General features: G+C 34.3%; 1 protein-coding gene and 1 pseudogene across 1 annotated transcript in view; both read left to right on the forward strand.

Moving 5' to 3' along the window:
• The window catches only part of GUCY1A2 (guanylate cyclase 1 soluble subunit alpha 2), a 409,223-nt gene that overhangs the window by 359,643 nt on the left and 30,130 nt on the right, over positions 1-19,450 (forward strand). The window lies entirely within an intron of this gene.
• LOC110255464 lies at positions 2,284-8,879 on the forward strand (annotated as a pseudogene).

Consider the following 19,450-nt stretch of genomic DNA (forward strand, 5'->3'; position numbering starts at 1 on the left):
TGCTCCTTTCCTATTTCTGTACATGTGAATATGCCCAGCTTACACTTTTACTATCTTGGAGTTCTTTTCATACTCAAGGTAATAAAGAAGAGGAGTGTTTTTCCTAAAATACTTACCTGGTATCTCCATATTTCTAACCATATCTGTTATCTCTAATGCTGGATCTGAACATGAGAGTATATGATGAAACTGTGGCCTCCGCATTAAACAAAAAACTATCTTTTTTCTGTGATGCAACCATTTTGAGTCTAATGCATATGATAAAAATCACTGTGAATACAGGCATACTATTCCTAATTTTACTTTTTAGACAATTTAGTGGAAGACGTCTTTCTAGTATATTGAGATATGCATGGAATAATTGATGAAATATGAACTTACTTGGGTATATTTCTCTTTGCATGTAAAAGATGATAGTTACTAATCTTGTTAAAAACAGTAGGTAGAAAATCTGCTTCTATTCCTTTGTCAATATTATTATTATACAAGAGTGAGATATTATATTGTAAATAATTATTCTTCTTCCTATTGTCTTTCCTAAGGAAAGACATCCAAAGGACTTCAGAAAAGTCTGTCTAGTAGTTTACTTATAGCTTCCTCTTTTTAAAAAAAAAAAATGCTCATCTGCACTAATGACTATATACATGTATATATTGACCACACCCATGGCAAGCAGAAATTCCTGGGGCATGGATCGAACCCAAGCCATAGCAGTGACAATGCTAAATCCTTAACCACTAGGCTACCAGGGAACTCCAGTGACTATATTATTTTTTAAGTATTCGGGCTGGCATTTTACTGTTCTGTCAGTCTTTTAAGTGATTTTATTGATCATATTACTTTTATAGAAGCACCAAAAAGAGTCAACCCCATATTTTACAAAACAAAATTATCAGTAAAGACAAATGATTAATAGTGTTTCCAAAAGGAAAAATTAAGCTGTGCCTCAATAATTATATTTCTAGGGCTTTCCCATTGTGACTAAGCAGTAACAAACCCAACTAGTATCCATGAGGACCTGGGTTTGATCCGTGGCATCAGTCAGTGGGTTAAATATCTGGTGTTAATGCAGGCTGTGCTATAGTTCACAGACACAGCTTGGATCCTGCATTGCTGTGGCATATGCCAGCAGCTGCATCTCCATTTTGACCCCTGACCTGGAAATCTCTGTATGCTGCAGGTGCAGCCCTGAAAAGCAAAAAAAAAAAAAAAAAAAAAAAAGAGATTATATTTCTATATTTTCAATTACAGACAATAACATTAATGTTATCTTTTTGATATTGTCACATATAGCAAAATTGAATGACATATTCTATTTATTTAGACGTTTTTATTTTTCTCTTTCTTCCTTTGTCTCAGACTCTATCAAACCACATTTTTCCCAAAAAATATAATTCTGGGGATTGGAAATCATAAGCCTTCCTAATTTTTGAAAATAAATCTGATCTTTCTTGACCTTTAGAGTATCCCACCTCAATCATTCTGTATGTTCATCAGTACATTAAAGGTCACACTGGAGTCTTTGAGGAAGAATAAAGTGTTTTAGTTATTTTTCTAGTAAAAGTTTTATATATGTACTTATTAGCTAATCATAGCTATAAAATAATAACTAACCATTATTACACATTGTGTATATACTTTGGCATTGAATCTGACAACTAATTTAAGCAGTTAGATCTATATAAGTACTGTGTAATAATGGTTAGTTATTATTTCATAACTATTAAATGAAAAAGTGGGACTGGCATTTTGACACTTTTTTATGGTTTAATTCACTTTTGGGCATTGGTTTAGTCTCTATAATTAGGCTCTAGATTGAATTTAAAAATACTATTTGTCCTATATTAGGACACATTCTTTACTCTGCATGAAGGGTGCCTCTTTTCCCATGATAGTCATGCTAAAAAGTTAATTACTTAGTTTGGGGTTCAAAATTTAAAGGCCCTAATCTGGCTCATGTCAACAGTTTTAATATGGCAGACATCTATTAATTTCACACACAAAAAAGGAACTTCTATGAAGTACAAAAAGTAGCTGTGTTATTAGCCAAAAATAATGTTTATAAGTAACACCAAGTTTTAAAAAATCTTTTTTTTTTCTTTTGAGGGCTGCACCAGCAGCATATAGAGGTTCCCAGGCTAGGGGTTGAATCAGAGCTGTAGCTGTTGGCCTATGCCACAGCCACAGCAATGCAGGATCTAAGCCACATCTGTGACCTATGCTACAGCTCACAGCATCTTTTTGATCCTCGACCCACTGAGCAAGGCCAGGATCAAACCCTCATCCTCATCCATACCAGTTGGATTAATTTCCACTGCACCACAATGGGAACACCCATGTTTTAATAAATATTCACATTTTCTAAATCACCTAAAGTGAAAATCAGTTACTAAGATAATTGAGCATAATCTAAAGCAAAAGGAAAACCAACTCACATATTCCTTTTCCTTTCTTCACTAAAAATGATATTATTACAGGTGAATGGGAGGTAAATGTTTATTTTGCAAATAACAAAGGATAAAGGACCTTTTGAATTTTTTTTAGATGTTAACATTTTAGGTAAAAAAGGTGAAGTAGAAAAGTAATTTTTAAATATTTATTGGCAATAGAACCAATTTAAGTGAAATATGATTTAAAAATCCAAAATAGAACATAAAAAAATATAGTGTGTTGAGTGATGCTGTAGCATTTAAGTAAATCTTAAGGTTAGTGTGTTTATGAGTTTTCTAACATATTTTTATGCATATTCACATGTGTATTTTTCTGAAAGACTTTTTTTTCTAATACTCTTATTAGATTTTCAAAGTGGCCCATACCCATAATTTAAAAAATCACTTCTGGTTGATTAAAATAAATTAATGACCAAAAATAAAATTTATGAGGAGACTGAAGTTCATATTACTCTTCTGCCACTCATTAGTTTATGACCATAGATAAGTCACATGAATAATCTTACCCTCTGTTTCTTCCTGAATTGTAAAAAAAAAGCAATTAGGTCTATATTATTTCCAAAAATTTTACTCTAAATTCTGGAAAGGAAAAGGGAGTTTAGTGGTAAAGTAGTGAAGATTAAGTCTTTAATTAATATTATAATATTATTAATTTCTTAGTTATGACAAATATACCAAGGTTATATACAATGTTAGCACTAGGGAAAACTGAGTAAAGAGTATAGGAGAACTCATTGTACTATCTTCGCAACACTTCTGTAAATCTAAAATTATTCCAAAATAAAATGTTTATTTTTAAAAAATTATGACAGTTTTAATATCTAGTGAGGATGAGAATTTTCAACCTAGATAATGTTAAATCTATATGCTATTAAAGACCTATTCCATGTTTCTGAGCCTGAAACAATATGATCAAAGGAAACCTTATTTGGAGACAATGTTCCACATGGAGAGAACAGAGAAAACTAGAGGAAATATGACTACTAAAAGACAACATTATTCTTCCAAATCTGAACTAGGACTGAAGTTATGAGCATATGAAGAAAACATATAAGATATGAATATCTTTAGAAAAATATTTATAGGGCTGACCAGATAAAAATCACATAGCCATTCTATGTGTTGTGTGGTCAACACTTAGCATTGGAACTGGAAATCCATTTTTACTTACTTTTAAAAACAATAATGCATTATGAACTTATATTTTTCTTTCAAAATATTTATTTAAAGATTTAGCATGTAATCAAATTTTTCTGAATCAATTTCTCCCTTTTCCTCATTTATGCACATTGTTCTTTAAAGTAATTGGCCAAATTTTATATTTTGTTATATCTGATTATTTGAATATGGGTTGTTATATTAAGTAAACAGATATGTTTCAATTTCTGTCAATACAAAACAGTCTACCTTCAAAAAAATAAAAGATTGTGATTTTTTATTATGAGAATACATTTTAAAATGTACTAAAATAGAATATGTTTGGAGAAGTCATATTTAAACTAGGAAATTGAAATTTGTCTTAATTAGGACTTAGTCTTTTATCAGTCAGTTCCCTTCACTGTTCTTTTGTGTGTAATACTTAGTGTACTATGAGAAATCTCTCTCTAAATGCTCTACTCAATAATTCTTTTCATGGTCCTGAATAAAGTGCAAAGATTCTCATGCATTAGTCACCCATTACTAAATCAAAACTGTCCATAATCAGCTTTTGTGATGCTGGCCAAAGAGATCTTCCCTGGGACTCTTTCAAATTTGTAAGTCAAAACCTAAAGTATTTGATCATGTTTCTTTACATGACCCTCTATAATGGGAGTAGGTATATAAATTCTCAACTTCCACTAAATGTTAGACTCATAAATAATCTTTGGAATAAATCAGATCAAAGTCTTTCTTTTTCCACAAGGAAATTGAGAACCAGAGAACTAATGTGACTTAACCAATGTCATTAGCTAATTTTCTCCTATGTCACTTGTATGGAGTAGGGAATGGTGGGGGATGTAAAATATAAGAGATCAGATTTAGGGTTTACCTACCAACCTCTTCTCCTGTCTCATCCCATTCATCAATCACTATGTCAACCAACATAGATATTTCCCTTTCTTCATATGATGAAGATCATGGATCTAAATTTATCTGAAAAGCTAGAGGGGCACAATTTGTCCCTGTTGGAATGGCAGGTTTTGCAGCAATCACTGCATATTGATTAGATAAGCTGAAGATCAGGGGGGATACTAAAATTTCTGTTCAACTGTTTCACATGTGCATGGCAGCCCAAAGCTTTGTTGTGAAAGCATGATTCTTGATATGGACTACTCCATATATGAGGAATTCCAGGCAAAACCTAAATCTTAGAAGAGATGATATCTTGGTATTGTTGGTAGTGCTGCTTTAGCTAGTCTTGTCATATTGAGATTATATATTTGCATCAAAAATAAATTGTTTGAATGGCTCAAAAAATAACATGGTAATTTGAAACAGTTTCCTTTCTTGTGAGCCTGATTTGCCTAGTCATGAAATTACTGGTGACTAGTTCACTAATTAGATCATTCAAGTGAGTCAAATAGTCACAAAAGAAACATGTTGCTTTTAAAGCACAAGGCAACTGTAAAATGTCCACCTTCTTAAGGTCTCCTCATGAATTTAGTTCTAAAGAAGTCAACAAGCCAATCATGAAATATTCCCAGTTGCTGCAGAATATCACATACTTTAGATGTTGTATAGGAATCTTATTTGCCTTGTGGCCTTCAGTATTTAGGGATGGTTGGCTCTTGAAGAACTCTTTTAGAACAGTGTGTGGAATATAATATTATTAAGTCTCATCACCACAGACAATGTGTGTATGTTTAACCAAACCTGAAATGCTGATAACAGCACTGCTTAGAAGTAGTTATTTATTTCAGAATCATAGTTGTAAATACAAGAATAACTTAATTATTGATCTCAGTTTTGTTCTTTTGTTATTGCAGAGTTAGGCTTTGCTGCTGCTATTTTAGAAAAAAAGTTAATTGTCATCTTGAAATAGAAATGTATATTTTCAGTGTGAATGCAGAGATAAATGAAAAACACTTTTTAAAATGTGTGCAGGAGGTTCGTTTTCTAAGAATCACAAATGTCAGATTATACTGGAAGTGCTTAATGATTATAAGCAAGCTGGATTGGTCAGGAATTATATGCAAAGTTTGGTATACTACGGAATGCTGTATTGCATTTGTGAAATTTTCTTGTCTAACCTGAATTTATAAATTCCATGGTGATAACATGATAAATGTAGTACTATTAAAAAAAGTGAACATATTTTTTTAATGAAGAAAAAAAAAAACAGGAGAAAGAATAGGAGGAGGAGGAAAAGTTTAAATTTGAAGAAAAAAAAGACAAGTTTGGTTTTTGTTTTCTGGCTCCTAAATATTTTCTTCAAGCTGATTTGCCTTCTTTGGGACTGAACTCTGTATGTTCTCCTTACAATGTGTCTAGGTTAATTCTGCTTCTGATTGGTTCAGGAGTATATAAAATAGAGAACATATAACTCTTAAAAATTGCTTCTGCTTCTAATTTTTTAATAATGAAATCAAATGTGAAATTTTTTTTGTTTCCACTCTACCTCTTGTCTTTTATAGAGAAAGATTAGTGTGATGTTAGATTTATTTTTACAAAGTAATTTTGGTCAGAGGAGTAAAAAAATGTGAAGAAATTTTTTAGCTTTTTAGTATATAAAACCTTTTATCTTTTCTAATCTCTCATTTGCTATCTCATTTAAAATTTTTACCTGTCAGACATTAAAAATTTTTAGTGAGTGTTTCAAATACCTCTTTGGTATTTAGTTGTTAAATGGGGTTTTTAGGCTGTTAAAGGTAAAAATTGACAATGTCCACAGAAACCAATGGTGCAGAATCATCTTTAGCTATTCAACAACTTAAAATTAGGAATTTAAGAAGCATTTATTTTTCCATCCAAATAGGAAACACATGCCAGAATGTGCACCCTCTAGCAAGCACTAGACACACAGACTATAGGATTTATTTTGAGCATTGTTTTGCTATTGATACTCAAGGTGGTTGCAAAAAAATAAATAAGCCAGGGTGTTGCAGAGAGCCTCTGTGTCCCTCTGCCTTATACTTTGCAGGGACATACAGGGAGACTTTTTTGAAAACTTACCCATTAACTTGAATTTTAGAACCCACAAGCTGATAATTCCATAAAATTGCAACAAAATCTGCAACTTAAAATGTTTGTAACCTCAATGCATACAAATTTGATGAGATCCATCTGTTTTATTTCACAGTGGACCATATTCTTACTTTCCTTATTTGGACAGAGTGTTATTTTAAAAGTATGAATTATTGAATTTCAAGAGATTTTAGGCTGACTCCATAACTGTAGTTTCATTGGGCCTATCTTCAAACTGTCCCAGATCAGTCAATCATAAAGCACAAATACAGAGAACTCCTTTTCTTCCACTCAGATGGAAAGAAGGTGAATAATAAAAAAAAAAAGTGGGAACTACAAAACACTTAGGAAAACCATAAAAACTTTTTATTTTTTTTCGTTTTCTTTTCTCAGAACTGTCATATTTCTTCAGCACTCAAAGACAACATCTAATGCCATTATAATAGATTCTAAATGTATTCCTTAGCAAAAAAGATATCAGATAAATAATTACCAAACCAGACGATTAATCTATAAAATCCAATGTATAATTGAGAGAAATTCCAGAAGTTTAAGAAATAGAAAACAACACAGGTATTTTAAGAAGGAAGAAATTTAATAAAGTGTATGATATGCTTACAGAATCATGAAAGGGGAAAAGATGGCAGATTCTAAACTTGAGTATCTTGAAATTATGCCCATAAAGTATAGAACTGGCTAATTAGGCCTCTGAGGTCACCACTAGAACTATAATGGTCTAGGTCTAGAGCCATCGCCGCAGCCATACTAATCTTTGAACATAAAGAAGCTGAAATGTGGATGCCTAAATATGCATTCCAGAGATTAGGGGGTTGGAGGAAAAGTCACCAATACTGGGCCATTTTCTTGATAGTGAAGAAACTAGAAACTGGAGCCTTCTGCAAAATTCAGTGTTAATGGTCAGTTGCCAAAGGGAAATGAAATCTACTTCAATTCTGATATTTAAATCTTGAGCATGTTAATCTAATTGTAGAAACCTAGTAATCACTCAGAAATGTGTTGCAAGGAATTTTGAAAAATGTGCTTTCTAGAGCTCCCGTTGTGGCTCAGTGGGTTAAAGATCCAGCATTGCCATGAGCTGTGGTGTAGGTCACAGATGCAGCTCAGATCTGGTGTTGCTGTGATGGTGGGTAGGCTAGCAGCTACAGCTTTGATTCGACTCCATCCCTGGAACCTCCATATGCCACAGGTGTGGCCCTGAAAGAAAGAGAGAAAGAGAGAAGGGAGGGAGGAAGGAAGGAAGGAAGGAAAGAGAAAGGAAGAAAGAAAGAAAGAAAGAAAAAGAGATAAAGAAAGAAAAATGTACTTTCTAGCTGGGTAGCCATGTGCTTATCTAAAACTATTATTTAGCATAGACTTGGGAGGAGCATGTAACTCTGGAAGTATATTATGGGTTTATTTTCCTTGACATATTGAACCAAAATGTCTTTAAATTTGAGCAGATGAATATAGGGGGTTAACTAAAAGTCAATATACTGAAAAGTCAGATTCCCAGTTCATTTCCTCCATTTAACTTTCCAAATTATGGAAGCCAGATGTAATGCCACATACATAATTCAAACATTGTTAATTGGACAAATTAGCCCAAGGGGAAAACAATAAATGTATTGGTAATTGGGAACCCTAATGAAATGCTTAGGAAAGACCCACAATTTCACAAAATCTTGCCACACATAAAGCTTCCAATCATGTTATACTACTTCACAGTTAAATAGAAGAGACTTCTGGGGATATTAGTCATTTTTTGAATGCCTTTAACATTAAAGAGAAAGATTAAAATATGCAAGCAAACAACAAAACCAAAACAACAATAACAACTACTCAATGAGCATTTGGAGGAAGGAGAGACAAAATAGAGAACAAAAGAAAACAAAAAGGATGATTAATATTGCCACAGGTTTAAGATAGCAAGTAAGAACAAAGCATATAAAAAAGAAACAACCTATAAGAAGAATGAGCTCTTGGAAATTAAAATCTAGTATCCGAAGTTTTGAATTCTACAAGAGAATTAGGAGATAATGCTGGAAGCAGTATTTCAGAAAGTAAAGCAGAAAAATGTACAAAGTAAATCAGAGATAAAAGGAAATTAATTGGAGGATTAATTTACCAAGTCTAATATCTAACTGGGCAGAAATCCAGAAAAAAATACAGACCAAAAAATTATCAGAACTAAAGAAATAACCAAAAAATTCACAGAAGTAAAATATATAACTTTCCATATCAAAAGATTCTACTAGGAGTTCCCATCGTGGCGCAGTGGTTAACGAATCCGACTAGGAACCATGAGGTTGCAGGTTCGGTCCCTGCCCTTGCTCAGTGGGTTAATGATCCGGCGTTGCCGTGAGCTGTGGTGTAGGTTGCAGAAGCGGTTCACATCCCGCGTTGCTGTGGCTCTGGCACAGGCCAGTGGCTAAAGCCCTGATTCGACCCCTAGCCTGGGAACCTCCATATACCGCGGGAGCGGCCCAAAGAAATAGCAAAAAAACAAAACAAAACAAAAAAAAGATTCTACTAGTGGTCACTTTCACAAATAAAAATATACATTGTGGCACCATTATCATTAATATTCATTAAACTGGAGATAGATGATGGTGATGAGAGAAAAAGAACAAGAGACTGACAGATGAGAAAGTTCATATCCACTGTAATAGCACATGGAATGACATCAGATGCTTCCTTATACAAAAGTTTGCCTGTGCCAGTCCCAAACTCCCAATGTGTCCCTCCCTCCCACCGTTCCCCTTTGGAATAATAAGCTTCTTTTTGAAGTCTGTGAGTCTATTTCTGTTTTTAGGATTCCACATATAAGTAATATCATATGATATTTATCTTTGTCTAACTTACATCACTTAGTATTATCATCTCTAGATCTATCTGTGTTACTGCAAATGACATAAGTTCATTCATTCTTTTTTATGGCTGAGTAATATTCCATTGTATATATGTACCACATCTTTTTTTTGGCTTTTTTTTAGGGCCACACCCACATCATATGGAGGTTCTCAGGCTAAGGGTCTAATTGAAGCTACAGCTGCTGGCCCACTCCACAGCAACTCCAGATCCTAGCTGTGTCTGTGACCTACACCATAGCTCAAAGAAATGATGGCTCCTAACCCACTGAGCAAGGCCAGTGATTGAACCTGCAACCCAATGGTTTCTAGTTGTATTTGTTTCCACTGCACCACAATTGGAACTCCTATAGCACATCTTCTTTATCCATCCCTCTTTTGAAGAACATTTAGATTGTTTCCATGTATCAGCTATTGTAAATAGTGCTGCAATGAACATTGAAGTACATGTATCTTTTCAAAATATGATTTTCCTCTAATACATGCCCAGAAGTGAGATTGCTGGATCATAAATTAATTCTGTTTTCATTTTCACTATAGTATTTTCTGTAGTGGTCATACCAATTTAAATTCCCACCAAACAGTGTTGAAAGGTTCCCTTTTCCCTATACCCTCTCCAGCATTCATTTTGTTTGTAGAGTTTTCAGTGATGGCCATTCCGACCATGAGAGGTTATACCTCATTGTAGTTCTGATTTGCATTTCTCCAATTAGTGTCCCTTGGCATCTTTTCATGTGTTTTTTGACTGTCTGTCTGTCTTCTTTGGGAAATGTGTATTTAGATTTTCTGACTATTTTTTTGTTTGGGTTGTTTGTTATGATATAAAGCTGCAAGAGCTGTTTGTATATTTTGGTTTCCTCTGTTGTGCAAAAGCTTTTAAGTTTAATTGCGTTTTTTGTATGTATTTGTTTCTACTTTCATTACTGTAAGAGGTGGATCTGAAAAGATATTGCTGCATTTTATGTCAGAGAGTGTTCTACCTATGATTTCCTCTAGAAGTTTTGTAGTATGTAGAGTTAAACTATAGGTGTGAAGTCTATTTTGAGTTCATTTTTATGCATGATGTTAGAGAATGTTCTAAATTCGCCTTCTACATGTAGCTGTCCAGTTTTCCAGGAACCACTTATTGAAGAGACTGTATTCTCTTCATTGTATATTCTTGGATACTTTTTCTTAAATTAACTGACCACAGGTGTGTTGGTTTATTTCTTGGCTATATATCCTGCTCCATTGAGCTATATTTCTGTTTCTGTGCTATTACCATATTGTTTTGATTACTGTAGCTTTTTAGTATAGTCAGAAATTGGGAAGCCTGATTCTTCCAGCTCTATTTTTCTTTTTCAGTTTGGGATCTTTTGTGTTTCCATACAAATTTTAAAATATTTGATCTACTTCTGTGAAAACTGATATTGGTAATTTGATAAGGATTGCATTAAATCTGTAGATTACTTTAGTATTATAGTCACTTTGACAATATTAATTCTTCCAATCCAAGAACATAATGTATCTTTCCTTCTGTTTGTGTCATCTTTGATTGCATTCATCAGTATCATAGTGTTCAGGGTACAGAACTTTTGCCTACATATATAGGTTTATTCCTAAGAATGTTATTAGTTTTGTGAAATTATAAATAGGACTATTTCCCTAATTTCTCTCTCTGATACCTCATTGTAAGTGTAGAGAAATGCAAGAGATCTCTATGCATTAATTTTGGATGGTGCAACTTCATGGAATTCACTGTTGAGGTGTAGTAGTTTTCTGGTAGTATTTTTATGATTTTTCTATGTATAATATCACATCATCTGAAAACAGTGACAGTTTTAAGTCCTCTTTTCCAATTTAAATTCAGTTTATTTCTTTGTCTTCTCTGATTGCCATTTCTAGGACTTACAAAATTATGTTTAATAAAAATGGCAAGACTTTTCTTAATCATAGAGGAAATGCGCTCTGCTTTTCACCATTGAGTATGATGTTAGCTGTGGGTTTTTCATATGTTGCCCTTATTATGATGAAATAGGTTCCCTCTATGCCCATTTTCTAGAGGGTTTTTATCATAAGTAGGTTTCAAATTTTGTCAAAAGCTTTGCATCTACTGAGATGATCATATGATTTTTATTCTTCAATCTGTTAATGTGGTGAATCACACTGACTGATTTGAGGATACTGAAAAATCCTTGCATCCCTGGGATAAATCCCACTTGATCATGGTGTATGATCCTTTTAATGTATTGTTGAATTTGGTTTGTTAATATCTTGTTGAGGATTTTTGCATCCATGTTCATAGTGATATTAGCCTTTAATTTTATTTTTTTGTCATATCTTTGTCTGGTTTTGATATCAGAGTGCTGGTGGGCTCATAGGATGAGTTGGGAATGTTCCTTCCTCTACATTTTTTTCAAAGTATTTCAGAAGGATGAGTTTTAGCTCTTCTCTGATTTTTTTTTTTTTTGTCTTTTTGTCTTTTTGCTTTTCCTAGGGCCGCTCCCATGGCATATGGGGGTTCCCAGGCTAGGGGTCTAATCAGAGCTGTAGCCACCGGCCTATCCCAGAGCCATAGCAAATTGGGATCTGAGCTGCGTCTGCAACCTACACCCCAGCTCACAGCAACGCTGGATCCTTAACCCACTGAGCAAGGCCAGGGATCAAACATTCAACCTCATGATTCCTAGTCGGATTCATTAACCACTGTGCCACAACGGGAACTCCTCGTCTCTGAAGGTTTGATAGAATATGCCTGTGAAGCTAACTGGATCTGGACTTCTGTCTGCTGGAAGTTTTTGAATCACAGTTTCAATTTCATATTTGTGATTGTTCTGTTCATATTTTCTATTTCTTCCTTGTTCAGTCTTTTGAGATTATACCTTTTTAAGAATTTTTCCATTTCTTCTAGCTTGTCCATTTTATTGACATACTGTTGCTTATAATAGTCTCGTAAAATACTTCATATTCCCATGGTGCCAGTTGTGATTTCTCCTTTTTTATTTAGAAGTTTATTGATTTGAGCCCTCTTTATTTTGTCTTCATGAGTTTATCAATAAAAATTGTATCAATTTAGCTGATTTTTTTCAAAGAACCAGCTTTTAGTTTCATTGATCTTTTCAATTCTTTTTTTTGCCTCTATTTCTTTCCTTTCTTCGCTGATCTTTATGATATCTTTCCTTCTGTTCACTTTAGGTTTTGTTTGTTGTTCTTTCTCTAGTTGCTCTAAATGTAAGTTTAGTGGTTATTTGAAATTTTTCTTATTTCCTGAGGTAATATTATATTACTATAAACTTCCCTCTTAGAACTGCTTTTTCTGAGTCCCATAGGTTTTGGATCATTGTGTTTTGTTTTATTTTCTTTTTTTTTTTTTTTTATTATTATTTTCCCACTGTACAGCAAGGGGGTCAGGTCATCCTTAGATGTATACATTGCAGTTACAGTTTTTTCACCCACCCTTTCTTCTGGATCATTGTGTTTTGTTTTGATTTTTCTCTATCTATTTTTAAATTTCTCCTTTGATATTTTTCAGTGATGCTTGATTGTTTAGTAATATATTGTTTAGCCCCCAAGTCTTTGTTTTTTTTATGGTTTTTTCCTCGAGGTTTATTTCTAGACTTATGGCATTGTAATTGGAAAAGATGCCTGATAGGATTTCAGTTTTCTTAAATATGCCAAGCCTCATTTTATGGCCCAAAATGTGATCTATCCTGTAAAATGTCATATATGTACTTGAGAAGAATGTATATTCCATCACTTTTAGATGAAATGTTCTATAAATAGCAATTAAGTTCATCTGGTCTAATATGTAATTTAAGGCTTGTGTTTCCTCTTTGATTTTCTGTCTGAATGATCTCTCCCTTGGTCTATGTGGAATTAAAGTCCCTCACTATCAATTTCTCCTTTTATGGCTGTTAGCATTTGTCTTATATATTGAGGTGCTCCTATGTTGGGTGCATATATATTTGCGATTATTCTATATTCTTCTTTTGTTAATCCATTTATCATTATATAATGTCTTTCCTTGTTTCTTACAACAATCTTTATTTTTTTTTTTTATTATTTTCCCACTGTGCAGCAAGGGGGTCAGGTCATCCTTAGATGTATACATTGCAGTTACAGTTTTTTCCCCCACCCTTTCTTCTGTTGCGACATGAGTATCTAGACATAGTTCTCAATGCTATTCAGCAGGATCTCCTTATAAATCTATTCTAGGTTGTGTCTGATAAGCCCAAGCTCCCGATCCCTCCCACTCCCTCCCCCTCCCATCAGGCAACCACAAGTCTCTTCAACAATCTTTATTTTAAAGTCTGTTTCTCTAATATGAATATTGCCTCTCCAGCTTTTCTTTTGATTTTCATTTGCACAGACTACCTTTTTCCATCCTCTTACTTTCAATCTGTATGTGTCCCTAGGTGGGAAGTGGATCTCTTATAAACAGCATATTATGGATCTTGTTTTTTATCCATTCTGCTTATGTCTTTTGGTCAGACCATTTACTCCATTTACATGCAGAGTTATTATTGATATTTATGTTCTTACTGCTATTTGGTTAATTGCTTTGGATTTGTTTTCACAGGTCTTTTTTATTCTCTTTTGTTCTCTTGTGATTTGATGGCTTTCTTTAGGGTTGTGTTTGGATTGCTTTATCATTTTTGTGTGTACCATGAGGTTTTGATAAAGTAGTATCTATCTATATACAAGATTGTTAGGTTTCTGGTTTCTTAATTTCAAATGGCTTTCCAATATCCTGCATTTGTACTCACCTCTTCTCATGATTGCTGGTTTTGATATCATATTTGTATGTAAATGACTTCCTAACTTTACTATATGTTTGCCTTTACTGGTGAAATTTCACTTTTGTAATTTTCTTGTTTCTTATGGCCTTTATTTTCCACCTAGAGAAGTTTCTTCACCATTTCTTATAAAGATGATTTGGTGGTATTGAATTCTCATAGCTTTTGCTCAAAGCAAAGTTTTTGATTTCTCCATCAAATCTGAATGAGACCTTTGCTGGCTACAGTATTCTTGGCTATATGTTTTTCCCTTTTATCACCTTAAATATATCATGCCATTCCCTTTTGGCCTTCAGAGTTTCTTCTGAAAAATTAGTTGATAACCTTATTGGATTTCCCTTGTGTGTTATTCATTGCTTCTCCCTGGTTGCTTTCAGTATTTTATTTTTGTCTTTAATTTTGGTCAGTTTGATTAATCTGAGTCTTGGGGTGTTTCTCCTTTGATTTACTTTTTATGGTATTCATTGTGTTTCCTAGACTTGTGTGTTTCCTTTCCCATGTTAGGAAACTTTTCAGCTATTTTCTCTTCAAATATTTTCTCTGACTCTTTCTCTCTTTTCCTTCTGGGACCCCTATAATGGAAACATTGAGGTGTATTTAATGATTTCTCATGGGTGTCTTAGACTGTCCTCATTTCTTTTCATTACTTTTTCTTTTTCTGTTCCTCAGCAGTGACTTTCATCAGTCTGTCTTCCAATTAACGAATTCATTCTGCCTCGTATGTTCTGCTATTGATTCCTTCCAGCGTATTTTTCATCTCATTCATTGTCTTTTTTGTCTCTGTTTATTCGTTAAATCTTCTTACTCTTGTTAACCGTTTCTTCTAATTTATTTCTGTGCCTCAATTTTTTTTCTGAGATCTTGGATAATCCTTACTACAATTGCTCTGAATTCTTTCTCCTATAGGTTGCCTATCCCCACTCCATTTAGTTGTTCTTCTTTTTTCTTGTTCCCTTATCTGGAACATTTTTCTCTACCATCTCATTGTCTAATTTTCTGTGTTTATGGTCCCTTTATTTGGACTGCAGTGTTGTAGCCCTTCTTGCTTCTAGTGTCTCCTTCCTGGTTGATAAGTTGCTCCAAGGGCTTTCCTAGTGGGAAGGACTGATGCCTGCCATTGGTGGTTGTATCTGTGCCTTGTCCCTCTTGTTGGGAGGGCTGTCTCAAGACATGAATTTAGAGGTGGCTCTGTGCACAGGATGACTTTATGTAACATGTTTGCTGATGGGTGGGTCTCTTCCCACTGTGTTGGTTGTTTGGTCTGAGGCTTCGCAGTACTGGAGTTGGCAGGAAGTTGGGTGGGGCCAGCTCTTTCCAAAATGACTACCTCCTGCATAGTGCTCACCAGTGGGATTATTCCCTGGGCCTCCACCACCATTGTCCTGCCCCCACACTGAGGCACAGCCAACCCCTATCTTCCCAAGAGACCTTCCAAGGCCCACAAATAGGTCTGGCCCAGATTCCTACAGAATCACTGCTTTGCCCTGGGCCCAGTGTATGTGAAAACTTCTATGTGCCTTCTAAGAGTGGAGTCTCTGTTCTCCCAATCCTATGTAGCTCTTGCACTCAGGCCCTACTGGCCTTCAAAGCCAAATGCTCGGGAGGTTCCCACTCCTGATGCCAGAATCCCTGGACTAGAGAACCTGATGTGGGGTTTAGAATTCTCAATCATGTGGAAGAACTGCGATATAGTAATTTTCTAGATTGCGGGCCACCCACCTAGTTGGCATGGGGTTTTCTTATATTGTGAAATTACCCCTCTTATTGTGGCTTCTTTGTCTTTGTGTATAGAATATCTTTTTAGTTTCCAGTCTTTTTTGTTTATGGTTGTTCATCAGTTGGCCTTTTTGTGTTCTTGTGAGAGCAGATGAGCTGGAGTCCTTCTACTCATCCATTTTGTCTCCTTCCCCTAAAGTGGATTTTTAAAGGACCCTTTTTTTCCCCCTTTGTGCTTAGTCTGGTTTCACTTGCCTGTAGGGTACCACATGCAGAGGCCTTGCCTCTATCCCAGCTTTACATCATCTGACTTTTTAGTAGCAAAATATTGAGGAGAAAATAATTTCCAAACAATATTTAATAATGCATCAAAATAATTGATTTGAGAGAAGAGTGAAATAAAGACATTTCAGATATTCTGCCTTTAAGAGTCACTATTCACTTATGCTTCCTAGGCCTCAGCTCCTTAACATGCATCATATATTATTGTCTCTTGCTTGATCTTAATGTATTCTTTGCTGAGAAGTGTAACTTTGCATAAGCAAATGATTTTCCAATCTTGCATGATGATTTCAAACATACAGGTGTACAGAGGATAGCACATACTAGTTTGTCACTATTGGAAGCTGGAACTACATATATTATTTCAGCAAGTGTATTTCTGTTTAGGAAGTTACCTGTGGAATCAATTCAGCTAAAACAAACAAAAATAAAAACACTTTATCAAAAGAAACTTCCCAGCAAAAATTAAAATTCCTTCTATGCATCTCAGTCCTCCATGGACCCATACAATCATTATCAAAAGTAGAAATGAATTGTTTCAGCACTCAGCTCCTAGAAGACATTTAGGAGTTAACTGTTGACTGGCTGGCTGCTGAATTCATGGACCAGAAAACCGCATAAAGGTAAAACCTGGTTTGATAATTACATGATTGGTTATCTTTCCTAAGGCTACAGTCCTGGAGCAGCATGAGAAATGCTCATAACAACCAGCCCTAAAAGCTCCTTAATTAGCAATCAAATCAAAATATAGAATTGGTGAAAAGAGTACAAAGGAATGAAAGTATAAATTCTGACCTCTGCCTTCTATATGACCAAGATGTATTCATATATGACAATTGAAGTATGATTTGGAGATGACAGTAAATCCCAGAATAGTATGCCTGAAATGTCTGTTACAATTCCATTACTTTTTTTACCCAAAACTCTGGGTCTTATGTTAAAATGGAAATTATATTTAGGTCCCTTTGTACTCAGAGTGATTAAGTTTCAGGTCCTTTCCCAAGACAAAATAAAGGAGATCACAAAGCTTAGTGAAAGCAGGGGGAAATGGGCATTCAAACAAGATCTGAAGGAATCAGAAACCAGTTTCATTATGCAGCAGTGAGGAAGCAGCTTCATGGAGGTTCCTGATATGTTTGGGTGCCAAACAGTATTCCAAAATCATCCAAAATAGCAGTGAATTTTCATCTTGAGTGTCAATTTGTAGGGAAAAAAAAAAAAAAAAAAAACTCTTTTAAGAGGAGGAAGAGTGACAGACAGGTAAACTAAGATTTGTGTGCCTTCCAAACAGTTGTTGAACATGTTTAAACTCTTAGGTTGTATATCAACCAGCATAGGATTACAGCTGGAGATTAATTTAGATTTATGTAGTATCTAAGCTTCCATATCAGTCCTGAGTTGCTAAATAAATGGATTGTTAAGCAGAGCCTTAGAACCAGCCCAGAGACTTGGATTTATTAAAACATTTTAGAAGAGATCAGAGGTTCTGTGGTGATCAGTTTTTAAATTCCTAATCCTTGTATACATAATTGAAAATTTATTCAGCACCATGACTCATCACCACCAAGCATGCTGTATGAGATTTTTCCTCTGTCCTCCTACACAACCTTCCAGTAACTCATTCATATTTTCCCACTGGAAATCATCTGAATATTGCATTTCAGTGTTCATGTACACAAAATTGGCTAAATACCAGATATCAAAGGAACTTGGAAGAGTTTATCTTTATATGCTCTCATTTTTATAATTGAAATTTAAAGCTATTTAATTTATCAATAACAAAACATATACTTATAAAGAATAAAACTCCATAAAAGCTGTTGACTTGGTGATTTTTAGCACAGCATATATCAAATATATTTAAAATATCAAGAAATTGATTAACTTTGAAGAGTTTCCTCCAAGCCGAAAATCCAGTGAATTGTTTAAGTCCTGGCATCTAAAGTAACTATGGTACCCTTCTTTCAATCATTAACAAGTACTTTCAAGATATAACCCCAATTTTATTTTTCACTGTCAGAAAAATCTGAAATGTACTAAAATATAAATATCTTGTTAAAGCAAACAAACTTTAAAGATAGGAATTTTAACATATATGAGGATGAGTGTAGCTTATGTGGAACTCTATTTGTTGATAATGGACGTTTAAGGAAACTTGCTGGAAAGATAGAGCTTATGGCTCACTATTATAGCTGGAGGAAGTGAATTTATTGCTCTTGTTCTATAATTTTGTACCAGGAAGCAGATCCATCATTTCTCCTTTTATCCTACAAAATTTCCTCCTTTGGATTGTGTCATATGTTATACAATGAACTACCCTGTATTCATAATTTGTTTCATTAGTATTTCTTGACTTTTAAATTTTATATTGACTTATTCCATGCATTTCCACATACTCTTCTCCATTCAGAGGACTATTTTAGCATGTCACAAGCACTCAAAAAAGTATATTGATGCTGCCTACAAGAAATTCACCTTAGGACAAAAGATACATATAGATTGAAAGTGAAAGGGTGGGGAAAAATATTTCACGCCAATAGACATGACAGAAAAGCGGGAGTCGCAATGCTCATATCAGACAAAATAGACTTTAAAACAAAAGACATAAAGAAAGACAAAGAAGGACACTACTTAATGATTAAGGGATCCATCCAAGGAGAGGATATTACTATTGTCAACATATATGCCCCAAATATAGGAGCACCCAGACACATACAACAAATATTAACAGACATAAAGGGAGATATTGATGAGAATACAATCATAGTAGGAGACCTTAATACCCCCCTCACATCAATGGACAGATCCTCTAGACAGAAGACCAATAAAGCAACAGAGATCCTAAAGGAAACAATAGAAACGTTAGACTTAATTGATATCTTCAGGACACTACATCCAAAAAAAGCAGAATACACATTCTTCTCAAATGCTCATGGAACATTCTCAAGAATCGACCACATATTGGGACACAAAGCGAATCTCAATAAATTTAGGAGCATAGAAATTATCTCAAGTATCTTCTCTGACCACAATGCCATGAAATTAGAAACCAACCATGGGAAAAGGAAAGAGAAAAAACCTACTACATGGAGACTAAACAACATGCTACTAAAAAACCAATGGGTCAATGAGAAAATCAAGAAGGAAATTAAAAACTACCTTGAAACAAATGATAATGAAGACACAACCTCTCAAA

This window comes from Sus scrofa, chromosome 9 (assembly GCF_000003025.6).
Source record: "Sus scrofa isolate TJ Tabasco breed Duroc chromosome 9, Sscrofa11.1, whole genome shotgun sequence".
Taxonomy (NCBI): Eukaryota; Metazoa; Chordata; class Mammalia; order Artiodactyla; family Suidae; genus Sus; species Sus scrofa.